The sequence below is a fragment of the Leptonychotes weddellii genome, chromosome 9 (genome assembly GCF_054177405.1).
Source record: "Leptonychotes weddellii isolate Sample4059 chromosome 9, ASM5417740v2, whole genome shotgun sequence".
NCBI lineage: Eukaryota > Metazoa > Chordata > Mammalia > Carnivora > Phocidae > Leptonychotes > Leptonychotes weddellii.
Genome location: NC_138377.1, coordinates 32,218,212 through 32,232,126, shown reverse-complemented (window position 1 = coordinate 32,232,126; position 13,915 = coordinate 32,218,212). Strand labels below are relative to the sequence as shown.

Sequence of the window (13,915 nt, the reverse complement as noted above, 5' to 3'; positions counted from 1 at the left end):
CTCTGTACTAGCACTGACATGCCAGCATCCTTCTCCCCATTTGATTAAAAGGCTCCCTCAGGGCTCCTCGTCGGGACTGAGACTGTGTACTTCTGTATGAAGCCTCTAGAGCTACTCAGCGACTAGAGCAAACAGCCTGGATGGAATCCCAGCTCTACCACTTGCTGGTTGTGGGACCTTAAGAATTTATTAACTTGGGTGCCTGGGGGGCTCAGTCGTTAAGCGTCTGCCTTCGGCTCAGGTCACGATCCCAGGGTCCTGCGATCAAGCCCTGCATCGGGATCCCTGCTCTGCGGGAAGCCTGCTTCTCCCTCTGCCCCTCCCCCTGCTTGTGTTCCCTCTCTCGCTGTGTCTCTCTGTCAAATAAATAAATAAAATCTTTAAAAAAATAATAATTTTCTGGGTTTTTCCTAGATTTTGTCCTATGAACAAATATTAATATAAGTGTTAGCAAATACAACCTAAAAATAATTCTTGAAATTATTATTTAAATTAATTGTTTAATTTTTTTGCATCTTTAAAGATATTCAATCAATTGTATCTCAGTACAGCTGGGGAAAAAAAATTCAAAGACTTTTTGGTGACACGTGCCTGTAGAGAACTAAAGAAGAGACAGCAGGTGTGTTGTTCTTCAGCTCACTAGGTATCTTTACCAAGTCAGTGAGCTGCATGTCAGCCATGGCATGTGAGAAAGTAACTCCTATAATGCTGAGTAACACATCTCAGTAGGGGTGCCTCCTAAAAATCTAGAGGGCTTACGTGGGGTAAGCAGATTTTGCACAAACGTCCTATGAGATTATTGAGCACTCGCTACGGGCAAGGCTTTATTCCACAATCTTCACGGAGGTGGAGCGAATGAGAATTCTGGATTGGTCCTTTGGAGACCCTGACTTCAAAGGGGCTCTGTGGATGGTTGTCACCCCAGGGCTGTGCCACCCAGTCACAGGGGCATAAGGGAACAGATATCCTGGAGTGTTACTCCATGGAGTGCAAACCCTGGGAAGGACTCCGTTTGGAGGGACACTCCCAAAGCTGTCATTGCTGTCATCCCCATTGGCCATTTCCCTCCTTTGAGCCCCTCTCCCCTCCAAAATTGTGGGAACCACAATTTCATCCTCTTGGGTACCTCCCACTTCCATCGCTCCTATATGTGAAGGTACCCAATGAAGACTTTTACCAGATTAGATCATTTTTATTAGTTAGTTTGGTGGGGTGAAGGGAAAGGAGCCATGTCCCCTAAGAGAGGGTGCTAATGCCAGGGCTGAGGGAGAGTGTGGGGACCATGACCCTAAACTTCTCACAGGGTCAGAAGTCCCTAGATGCTTCCATGCAGTTCTTGGGAAAGATGATGAAGTTGGTCTGTTTGCTGGCTCAGGTCAGAGAAGGTGCTTCCTTGCCCTTCTCCTGCCTTCGGTACCTCTTCATCCCGGAGATCCGCGTTCTCCCAGACTGGTTCGGCCACCAGCACGTGCTCCATGCCTTAGCTTCTGTGCACGAAGAACTAGCCGTCCTGGCTGAAACCTGGCCCGCCTTGCTCAAACGATCTTCACAGTAGCTCACTCTGTGTTTCTAGACCACGCTCTTTGGCCTTACTCTAACTTCACCACACTGAGAAAAGAGCTGAGAAAACTTGGCATCACAGTGCCTTGCAGACTTGCCACCCACCACAGGAAGTGGATGTGGCACTGGGAAAGCAGGCTGGCCCTGCCCACAACACGTAATTACTGGGTTTCATATTTGCATGGTCCCAGCCACTGCCAGGTCTCTTGTACTTGTAGGAGCCAGGACATCATCCCCCACCGTTTCTTCCAAAACAAACCCAACGAGCCTTTATGCTCTGTGCTGATTTCCTTTGATGAGGTTTTCCAGGGCCTGATGGATGACTCTGTTCCCTCACCTTGGCCTCTAATTACTGCCCACACTTGCTTCCATCTGTTGTGGTTTCTGAGCTGGGAATGGAAGTGTACTTGGATGTTTTATCATCGCTTTGGAACACAGGCCTAGAAAAGCACAGCGTTCCCTGTAATTTCCACTCCTTTGGATTTGTAGTCAGCCTCGGTTTTTGCTGAAACAGCACACGAGGCAAAGAATAGACAAGGTACGGGCACCTCCCCAAAGTGCCAGCTACCTCGCTGTCTTATCAAGAGGGAAATCAAATGATAGAGCCAGTTTCCCTCTTGAATCTGCCATCCATCAGCAAGGAGGTATGCACCGACACATACCGTCAGGAAGTCAGAGGGAAAAGGAGGTTCCCAGAGGTAGAGGCATGCCCTCTGCCCCCAAGGAGTTCGCCATGGAGACTGTGCACTCAAGCGTGCCCTCCAGGCAGACCCAGGTGGCCAAAATGAGCAGGTCCAGTTCTTGACCCAGGAGGAGACACAGTGGCAAGATGTGATTGGATGTGTTGCATATAGAGCGACAGCTGTCTGCACTCCGAGCCACTGAAGGTCACTGCGGCCTGCACGGTTCCAGGAAGGTGACTTAGAAGAGGCTACTTAAACTCAACCTTCAAAATCAAGGAAGAGTTATTTGGGTGGAGAGGGAGAGAAGAAAATAAAGGTGCTCCACACTGCATAAAAGGGTGAGCCCAGCACTTCCAGACACCTATGGTGACCCCCTCCTTTACTTTGACCTCCTTCCAGACTTTCTCCTTCAACTGGTTTAACAGAATAACAGAGTCCTCTGAGGCCGCAGGCCCACCCCTAAATCAAGAGATGATCTGAGCCCTTGAAGATGAAGAAGCCTCTAAATTCCAGCAATCTCCACGTCCACCCAAGTAACCCAACGCATGCATATGTAGTCACTGAAGTAAAACTAGCTAATTACAGAAGCTGCAGGGGTGTGTGGGAGAGGGTGTTAGACTGAGGGGGACACCACTGGGTGCCCAGGTCGGTGGAAGGTGAGACGGTGCGGGAGACCGAGAAAGGGCTGTTGAAGAACGCTGAAGGTCAGTGCCAAGACTGTCGCATTGTGTACGGAGGTCAGACGGTCAAACAGCTATGTTTGTCCCGTAGGGTGGAGAGAGGGGCAACTGGAAGGAAAGAATCAGGGTTGATTTGACCCACCCTCTGGACTCTGCATTGAGCCTTCATAACCTAACAAGATCTCCTTTGAGGTAAGAGACTGTACCTTCCCTCCCGTTCCACAGCTATAAGGGATTTTGAGGTCAAAAACCTGTGCACGGAAGGAAAATACCAGGAAGGACACATGTGATGAGCTCTGTGACCTTGGGTCCCTGGTCAGTCTCAGAGCGTCTGAAGTATGTCCCCGCGAGTGACCTCCGGTCAGACCTCTGGACCCGGAGCCAGCTGTGGCCTCGGAGCCTGGCTTCCCCAGCCTGCCCTCCTGGCAGCACTCTCTCCTTGATCCCCGTGCCAAGAGCAGCCCGGGCAAAATAGCCGCATCCTGGACCTGCCCAAGCCCTTCAGTACGGGGGAGTGGGCAGCAGCCCCTCAGCAAGTGGGACCAAGAACCCAGAGGGGTACGTCAGGCGGCTTCCAGGCCTGAGACGGGGCCCTGGGGCTGTTAACCAGCCTGGGAGCTGGCCCGATGTTGGTTTGAGTGTGGGAGTAATTTTTTTTATTGATATCCGTGTGTGTACTCATCAGGGTTGGGACTCTAAGAGGGCATGTCTGTCCTGTTCACCACAAGGTGCCTAGCAAGAGGCATCATAAGGGCACTGCTGGGAGGGGGTCCCCACGAAGCATCTGTCCATGGAAAGAGAACATAAGCGCCCCGAGGGCAGGAGGCTCTGCTGTTCTGTTTACTGCTGTATCCTCCGTGCTTGCCTGCCCTGTAATAGACACTAAACACATACTTGTTTGTTGAATTCATTAAGTATCTAAAAATCACCAGCTCTAGGCTGGAAACCTTTTTTTGAAGGCTGTCGTCTGGGGAAAGCTGGGGCAGAAATTTTGCAGAGCTTGAATTCAAGATCCATCCACCCGTTTATTGAACACCTATTGTTATGTCCCGCACAGGGATAGATGTTTGAGGTACAGAAGTGAATCAGGTATGATCTCTGTCTTCAGGAGCTCTCAGGAGATCTGAAACAAATTAATGGAAAAAAAAAGTGCTGCTGGGATTAGGTGGGATCAGAGAGGAAGTCGGCAGAAGTGGATTGAAGCATGGGTCCTGGCCTCCGAGAGATTGTTTCAGAAGTTCCTCTCAGCCTAAATTTCCTGACCTGTAACGGGGTGGGGGGGAGGATAACAATCACTTCTGTTTACTATAGAGGTTGTTGCGAGAATTCAGTGAGCTACACGGGACGTGGGGCGTGGCATGGCACTCAGGGCGCAGGGCGCAGGGCCCAGGGGCTCCTGAGGAAGAGCCGCGTGTGTCCCGCAGGGAGCAGGTGCTCACAAAGGGCTTCTCAGAGGAGGGACCCAAGCAGGGTCTTCGGGGATGTGGGCATGTTGGCCAGGTGGGCTCAGAAGAGGGTGGGTTAGGTGGCATGATGGTAAGGCTGGGACACAGCCCGTCTAGCCCAGCAGATGACGAGGCCCCAGGAAGCCACGGAGGGGGTGCTTAATGCAGGAATTGCCCTGACCTTCGCCCCCCAACCCTCAACACACAACACGCAGCAACCGGAAGGCTCTGCTCTTTTCCAGGGAATTTCTGTGGTGTCATCTATGCATTTAGGGCCTTCTAAGGCATGATCGCCAGGATGTGCTTCAGCTACATCCCCAAGCACACAGAAGATATCCACACAGTTCAGTTGGGGGTGACCACTTGTGAATTGACAGTCTACGTGAAGGAGGTACCCCCTAACGCCGCCCTGGTGCCGGGCTCTGTTCTAAGCAGTCTACCTCTACTAACTCATTTAACCTTCACAACAACAAGCCAGTGAGGTAGGTGCTATTATTTGCCCCATTTTTTAATTGAGAAAACAGGGGCACAGAGAGGTTAAGTAATTTGCCTGAGGCCACACAGCTGGGAACTGGTGGAGGTTGGCTTCAAACCCAGGCAGTCTGGTCCAGAGTTGGAGCTCTTAGCCACCACTCTATGTTACAAACATAAGAAGGGGTAGAGAATCACAATCTTTACTGTTTAAATAGCTGTAAAAACCAGTTGAATTTCTTTGTTAGAGACCTATTTACAGCTAAACCTTTTCAGTTCTAGGGTCCTGGAGACTGAAAATCTGAGGACTGGATACTCTTCCCAGAAAAACACATGGTTGCAAAAGTAATTCGGGGGTGGGGGGTTGTGGGTCTCCTGAAGCCTATCCAAACACCCTTGACAGGCCTGTGAACTTGGGATTCATGGGTCCAAGATTTCCTATTTGGCCTGGAGATAGGGGTGGGGGGTTGCTGCAGAGACCAAGCAGGAGGCGGACTCAGGCGTCCACACCTGCTTGCCACCCAGCATGGTGCTCCGGAGATGAAAGCATTCGTTTCAAACTCTGAATCATCTGGAGCTATTTCTTTACATATTTCTGCAAGAAAAGAAGGCTTTATTTGGAATGATTGGCCAACATATTATAAATCAAGAGACATTAGACACAGACTTAAAGGAGCTACAGATTTACAAAGCCTAGGAACTAGAAAAATAAACTATTTCCAGTGTTCCCATAGCAAGGCATGTAAACTCAACTACGGGGAAAAGAACAAATGAAATCAACTCACTTTTCAAGAGGTTACAAATCTAGCTAATATAATGCACAGCTGTTTTCTTCTTTAAAAACTGAATCAAGGAAATGCATGAACGAGATTAAGAAGTAAAAAAAAATCAGAAAATCCGGAGATGAGAAGCAGCAGCTGTGACTTCTCCCCACCTTGAGTCCCACACCCTAAAGGTAACTAATTTACTGGTTCTGTTTTTACTGCTTCTCGGAGCTACCCCTTCTCTCTAAAAACCTATGTTTGACTTCTGCTGTTCTGCTGTGATAGCAAAGATTTAGATTATGTCCCACCTCTAGGACACCTACCTCCAATTTATTTATAGGTAAACAACGCTTTCCCGCCCTGTTGCCTTGGTTAACATTGTAACTTTGAAAAGTATAGACTTAAAGCTCTTTCTCTTGCTCACTCAACTTTTGACAATCTGTTTTCCTGCTTTACAGATGAGGAAATGGGAGGCTTAGAAAGATCATCGCTTGCCCAAGGCCACACACAGTTGGTAAGTGGATCTGGCGACAAGCCCCGCTCAGCCCCCAAGCCCGGCTGGGACTGCTGTGGTCCCAGAAACACTGTGCCTGGCACCTTTCATGGAAGTGGGATCACCTGCTATTTTTATACCTGTTACTCTGTAAAGAGAGCTGTCTTGCCAAGGATTCAGCTCTGCTAGCTAGTAAAAACCCAGTGCCGGCCAGTGGAGGGGGAGTGTTTGCAGAGTGGATGGCAGGGTTCTGTGGCTCGGTCCTGGAGGTCGGGGCCCCTCTGTGCTCCCTCATTCTCTTGCTGCAGGGAAGCAGGACGAGAAGCGGGGTATTTTACCCCTATAGGAATGGTTAGGGAGAAGCCAGCTCAGAGGTTCCCTGTCCAGCACTGTGGATAGTCAATAGTGGCAAAAGAGAGCAAAGGTATTGAGGTGAGTAGCTACTTGTTTGGTGTCCATCCCAAGTCTGGGAACATGTGGAGGGTCTCACTGGGTATCTCCCTCCTCCGTGGAGCTGTGGAAGGCTGGATTTGTTTTCATTGCTCCTTGATGGTTTAAATCCCAAATCAGACCAGAGCACACCTGATGATAGTTGTTTCTCAAGCATTTTTTTCGTTCGCCTACTACTTTATCAGAACAAAGGGCCCATGTCAGCATCTCTGCAAGAGCATGCTGGTAAAAACCTAGCAGCTGGCTCTCTTGGGTGGGGGCGGTGGTGCTAATGTGTAGCATTTGCCCGTTGCCATGATGTAAGTCCTCCCACCACTGTCGAGTTCAAGCTCCCAGCATGACTTCACTGAACAAGGACTTGGCAAGAGATGCCCAGCAGCAGCTCATGATAAAGTATTTCCACCACGCAGAGGCAATAGATATGAATCACCTCGGAAGCACAGATAACAGTAAACTAGAGTGACATAATTAGGAAATGATGATTTTTGAGTACAGGTGTATCTTGGAGACACACTGAAATAAAGTGAGTATCACAAGATAGTGAGTCAAATGAATTTTTTGGTTTTCCAGTGCATGTAAAAGTCATGTTTACACTATGCTGTAGTCTATTAAGTGTTCAACAGCATTGTGTGTAAAAACAAAACAAAACAAAAACCCAAGGTACGTATCTTCATTTAAAAAAGACTTTATTGCGGGCGCCTGGGTGGCTCAGTTGGTTAAGTGACTGCCTTTGGCTCAGGTCATGATTCTGGAGTTCCTGGATCGAGTCCCACATCGGACTCCCTGCTCGGTAGGGAGTCTGCTTCTCCCTCTGATCCTCCTCCCTCTCATGCTCTCTGTCTCTCATTCTCTCTCTCTCTCAAATAAATAAATAAAATCTTTAAAAAAAAAAAAAGACTTTATTGCTAAAAAATGCTAATCTCATCTGAGCTTCCAGCGAGTCCTACTGATCACAGGCCACCATAACAAAGATAATAATAACGAAAAAGTTTGAAATATTGCAAGAATTACTAAACTGTGACACAGAGGTATGAAGTAAGCTAATGCTGCTGGAAAACGGTGCTGAGACTTGCTCGATGCAGGCTTTGCCACCAACCTGCAACTTGTAAAAAACGTAATGTATCAGCGAAGCTCAATCAAATGAGGCATGCCTATATTTATTACTTTTTGAAAAATATACAATTTAGTTCACTGTAAGTTTTTGTAACTTAGTTTTTAATAATGACTATATTTAACAACTGGCTCCTAAAATTCCTGAAAATCCAACAGCCAGCTTGGTGAGTTTGCACCAACAGCTCCAGCATGCCCCTGCTCCCGGACAACTTGGGAAGCTGCTAGCTGGGCCCAAGCAGGGAGTGAGGAGGCCGGGATCTAGTATAAGACTATACTATCCTGTAAGTGACCAGCCCGGAAACCACAAAATACCCAGGAGGCTGGGCTCTGGCGGCGCCGAGATGCCTGCAAGACCGGGTGGTGCTGGGCTGCTGTCTTACTCAGTACACTCAGATGTGCAGAAAAGGGCAATGTTCTTTGAGACCATTCTCACCTTCCTCTATGGCCTCTGTTTCCTCTGGGGGGCAGAGATTTCCATTTGTCTATGAAAGGGAATTCAAGAGACTTCATTTTTTGTTTTAAGATTCTATTTATTTATTTGACAGAGAGAGAGACAGCGAGAGAGGGAACACAAGCAGGGGGGAGTGGGAGAGGGAGAAGCAGGCTTCCCACCGAGCAGGGAGCCCGATGCGGGGCTCGATCCCAGGACCCTGGATCATGACCTGAGCCGAAGGCAGACGCTTAACGACTGAGCCGCCCAGGCACCACTTCATTTTCTTTTAGTTTAGAATAATCTCTCCAAGCTCTCTCTTTTTTCTTTTTCTAAAGATTTATTTCTTTATTTGAGAGAGAGAGAGAATGGGGGGGGGGGGCAGAAGGAGAGGGAGAGAGAGTTCCAAGCACACTCTGCGGGGCTGAGCGCAGAGCCCGATGTAGGGGTGGGTCTCATGACCCTGAGATCATGACCTGAGCTGAAACCAAGAGTCAGACGCTCAACCGACTGAGCCACCCAGGCGCCCCCTGTCTCAGCCCCTCTTGAATACAGATCTAGTCTTTCAAAATTTCTCCCCAGGTACCTTGCGCCTTTAGCAAAGATGGCGTATTAATTTGCTAGCACTGCTGTAACAAAGTACCACAGCCTGGGTGGCTGAAACAACAGAAATTGATTGTCTCACAGTTCTGGAGGCTGGAAGTCCAAGGTCAAGGTGCAGGTAGAGTTAGTTCTGTCTCCCAATTCCCCATTTTATATAAGGATACGAGTCATGGACTAGGGGCTCATCCTATTCAGTATGACCTCATCTTAACTAATTATATTTGCAGCAATCCAATTTCCAATTAAGGCCACATTCTGAGGTACTAGGGGTGTGATACTGTGATTTATACTAAGAAGTATATATTTGGCCTTTGTCCTGTTTCTGGCACAGAGCTCCTAGAACTCTGGGAATTTCCCAAGTGATGAGAGCAATAAAGGTGTCCTCTGTTGTGTTAATGAGGTCAACTTTCGGACCACACCTAAGGATGGGGGCTGTTTGCCTATGGAGCCAACCATGTGATGAGAGGGTTGGAACTTTCAGTCTGCCCACTCCCCACCCCCACCTCTGGTGAGGGGAGAGGGGCTGGAGGCTGAGTCAGTTGCTAATGGCCAATGACTTAATTCATGGTGCCTTTGTAACGAAGCCTCCATAAAACCCCAAAAGGATGAGGTTCAGAGAGCTTTCAGGCTGGTGAGACTCAAGGACAGTGGCACGCTCAGAAAGGGCACGGAAACTCTGTGCTCTTTGCTCATACCTCACCCTATGCATGTTTTCCGTAAATAAAACGTTTCCCTGAGTTCTGTGAGCTGCTCTAGCAAATTAATCGAATCCAAAGAGGGGGTCGTTGGACCCTCCAATCAGAAGCACAGGTGATGAGCTGGGCCTGCAATTGGCGTTGAAGTATGGGAGGGAGGGCAGTCTTGTAGGACTGCGCCCTTAACCTGGGGAACCTGATGCTACCTCTGGCTAGATAATGTCAGAATTGTGTTACATTGTAGGACACCCAGCTGGTGTCGGAGAATTGTTTGGCGTGTGTGAAAAAACCCTCTCCCCCCATTGGGTGAAGAAATCTTGATTGTAATTTTGTTCCTGTTTATTTTTAAATTTTCTTTTTGTTTCACTGGAAAGGAAAGATAACGCTCAGTTTTAAATGTTAAAAGTACACAGGTTGGTTTGTTACAATAAAACTAAATGTGTATACACACACACACAAAGAAATCTTATTAAAGGGTTAGGAATTCAACATATAAATTTGGCAGAAGACACAATTCAACCCATAACAAATGGTATTTGGCTGTAGGAGCGTCTGAGTGGGAACACGCGCCCTCATGAGGGTGGCGGGTCTGGGAGATCTCCTCCATGTCCTTCTTGGTCTTCACTGTAGAGCGGCTGGTTTGATCTGGTTTTTGAATCTCCAGTGCCAGTCAAATGCTCACTCAGGTAAAGCTGGTCTCACCTGGCTCTCTTGGCTCCTTCATCAATAGTCCTTCTGGTCATTTGGTTCTTACATTTGGTGGCCTCTCATTATCCCTCAGCTTTCTGTAATCTACTGGTTCCAAGCACTTACTCAAGCCCCTTGGGAGACTGGGACTCTTGACTGCTGTTGCACTCCCATGGGAGAGTTCAGGGCTCTGTGAGATCCCCTTGCAGCCCACCTATCTCTTCAGCATCTTCAGCCCGGGCGGCCCATGCTGGATGTGGACCTTCCCTAAGGTGCCTGAGGAAAGAAGGAATAGTTCCACTGCTCTGGGAGTCTCCTGGACTGACCCAACAGGGTTTCAAGCCCAAGTGGGGAATGGGACATGCCTCCCCCAACATACATACAATTTGCTTCTCCTCCTCTTCTTTCCCCCAATTTCCCACACTGGAGGTGCCATCTACTTTTGCCCTAGATGAGTGGATATTTAAGTTATCTCTCCCTATGGCTTATAGTAAAAGTCAACATATAGAACTCTAAGCAGTACTTTTTTGGAATATGTACATATTTGATATATATGTATATCAAATATATGCTTAGAATTTTATATATTTAATACTATACTAACATATTATGTGCTTTATAAAACATAACCCCAAATGGGCATTTTTAAAAGGATAAGATAAAAATGAAAATAGAAGTGCTAATGTTTTTTTCCTGTACCCAGTGTGTTGTCTTGGCACACCCCACTTTGGAGGCTGCTGTTCACTACTGTTGTCTTACAAGGGATTAAAAAAAAAAAAAAAAAAGAATTTGGCAGCCAAAGCTGAGCAATGACCTGGTTGTTCTCTTTGGCATCTCCCTTTCCCTGAAGCATGGAAACCTGTTGATTAAATGGGTGGAGAACCACAGAGCACCATGATTTAATCGGACAGAAAACACACCAGTTTAATATATATTCAAAAGTATCATCCCCATTACATGGGAACCATGCCATGGGCTGGCCCTGATCACCAGGGCCTGAGAGCAAAACAAGCTGCCTCTGTGGGGTACACAACATGCCCTTTGTCATCACTGGAAGGCGGATGGGGTAATGCTTATTGTCCCCTACGTTCTCTGGAGCTACGGGATAGCTAGGGTGTCCACCAGCATGAGAAGCATGTGAGCACCCAACCTGTATGTGTATTTGTCATGGGGGTGGGAGTCACCAGGACGTGGATGTGGAGCACGGCAAGGAATGCTAAGTTGTGTGTGCTGGGAATTTAAAAGGGACATAGAATCGGAATCAGGGCTTAGCTGTGATGACCGTGTGTCCCAGAGGCTAACCAGATCTCCCTTTCGAATAGTGTACTGCATTGTGTAGAAGTCGCTAAGAATGAATACCAGTCCTGATCTAGCAAGAGAAATAGAAAATCCTTCTCACTATGGCATCTAAGAACCCAGGAGGTCAGGGGAATGTTTACAGGTTTCCCTTGCTATCTGAAAGTAGGCTGTTCTTTTGAAAACATTTTGTAAGCAGAAATGGCCTAGAGTGAGGAAGGAATAACCATGAATTTATATGGCAAAAGTTCCGAGTGTTCCCAGACCCAAAAAATCACCTCTCCTAAGCTTTTCTGATACGTTAGGACCCATCTTGCTAACGGATGCACAAATTAAATCTAGATAAAGTCCAGATGCTCACACAGATACAGTTCAAAGCTGTGGTGGATCCTGAGCATGATGGGGCCTCTCGCTGCAAAACAAATGCTGAACGTCATTTTTGCTTTTTGCTTTTTGTTGTAAAAGCAAAAATCGTCTTCAGATTTCTTTCAGTTAGCAAAAACAGGTACTAACGTCAGTCTATTATAGTGAAGTAGCAGGGGCGCCTGGGTGGCTCAGTCGTTAAGCGTCTGCCTTCGGCTCAGGTCATGATCCCAGGGTCCTGGGATCGAGCCCCGCATCGAGCCCCGCATCGAGCCCCGCATCGGGCTCCCTGCTCCGCGGGAAGCCTGCTTCTCCCTCTCCCACTCCCCCTGCTTGTGTTCCCTCTCTCGCTGTGTCTCTCTGTCAAATAAATAAATACAAATCTTAAAAAAAATTAAAAAAAATAAAAGTGGGGCGCCTGGGTGGCTCAGTTGGTTAAGCGACTGCCTTCGGCTCAGGTCATGATCCTGGAGTCCCGGGATCGAGTCCTGCATTGGGCTCCCTGCTCGGCAGGGAGTCTGCTTCTCCCCCTGACCCTCCCCCCTCTCATGTGTTCTCTCTCATTCTCTCTCTCAAATAAATAAATAAAATCTTTAAAAATAATAAAATAAAATAAAAGTGAAGTAGCAGAACACGGATTTTCAAGAGCAGGACATACCTGTATGAGAATTCTTTTTCATTAAAGACGTATGACAAATATTATAGGGACTTCTGGAGATTTCCAGCAGCTGGTCACCTCCACATGATTTGTGATGTTAGTTTACTCTGGCATAACTGTGGTCAAGGAGAAAGGGCAGGAAATTCTGGAATCTGGGCTTGCATTCTGGTTTGAATCCTGGCTAGTGCTTATAAGTTTGGGCAACCTGGGCAAGTGACCTTTGTGAAGCCTCAGTTTCCTGTTGATAAAATGGTCCAATACTAAACAAAATGATGTATACAAAGTGTCTGTTGCACCACATGGCACACAGTGGGCATTTAATGATCCTGATCAAAGTTAGCTGATAATAGGTAAAAGCGAGACTTATTAAAAGTTTCCCCCCCAAAAAATTTCCTAGCACCCCCTGCCTGCCTCAGGCCTGTCCCTCCAACCAAAACGCTGAGGTGTTAAAAGTGGCCCGTTTTAAAAAATGAAATTTCTAGAAATGTTTAGCTTTTTTTTCTTTCTTTTTGTCAAATATGTATATTTTTAATTTTAAGTATAAGCTAACTCCCAACGTGGGGCTGGAACTCATGACCCGGAGATCAAGAGTTGCATGCCCTACCAACTGAGCCAGCCAGGCGCCCCAATGTTTAGCTTTCTAATTAACTTTTATATTAATACGGTTTGTACATGTAAAACTGTTTTACATTATCATTAGGAAAATCACCAGAGAGTTTCTTTTTTTAATTAATTAATTGATTAATTAATTTGTTTGAGAGAAAGACAGAGGCAGAGGGAGAGGGAGAAGCCGACTCCCCGCTGAGCGATGGGGGGCGCCACCCCCACTCCCCCCCCCACACACCCCCCAACCACCACGTTTACATTTTCAGTAGGAAGCTCCGGAAAACCTGACCATTCTCAAAATCAAAAGAAGTATATTTTCAATACTACGACTCCAGGCTGTGTGACAGAGGGTAGAAGGAAATACTGGAACGAAGGCTGTGGGCGGGAGAGGAGGTGTTTCTCACCCGTGAACTTGGAGGAGCTGCCGGCCGGCCCGCAGCACAAACCTGGCAAAACCTCCGTCGGCCCTGAGGCCACCGCCGTGGGTGACTCCTGTGGGCACCAGGGTTTCCCTGAGACCGTCTCCCTCACGGCGGCCCCTGGGGAGTGCGGCGGAGCCGGTCGTTCCCGAAGGGGGGCAGCACACTGGTGACGGGATGGTGGGTCGGGCGGGTGAAGGCGAGGATTGGAAATAATTGGGAACAGCCCCACGGGTGTTTCTGGAAAGACCGATCCCCGGGGAACCTCACAGTGAGGGCCTTGGGCAGCCAAGGGCAGCTGGTGACATGAGAAAGGAAGACAGGTTCTCTTATTTCCACCATTTTCACAAAAGCCTACCCTGCTTATTTTTACTACAATGTTTCGGATATAAACTGTAAAAAAAAAAAAGAAAAAGAAAAAGAGGCATGACACAGGCAGGTGGAGTGGTCTTTCGGGCCCCCACAAATTTGTCTTCGGTCCCTTCCCAGGTTCTGAGCG

General features: G+C 47.7%; 1 long non-coding RNA gene across 1 annotated transcript; it reads left to right on the top strand.

Annotated features, from left to right (window-relative positions):
• Positions 1–2,439: 2,439 nt before the first annotated feature.
• Positions 2,440–7,169, top strand: LOC145723253 (uncharacterized). The gene is made up of 3 exons (XR_014148176.1): positions 2,440–3,115; positions 5,693–5,794; positions 6,062–7,169. It is a non-coding gene; the product is annotated as an uncharacterized LOC145723253 (long non-coding RNA).
• Positions 7,170–13,915: the final 6,746 nt, after the last annotated feature.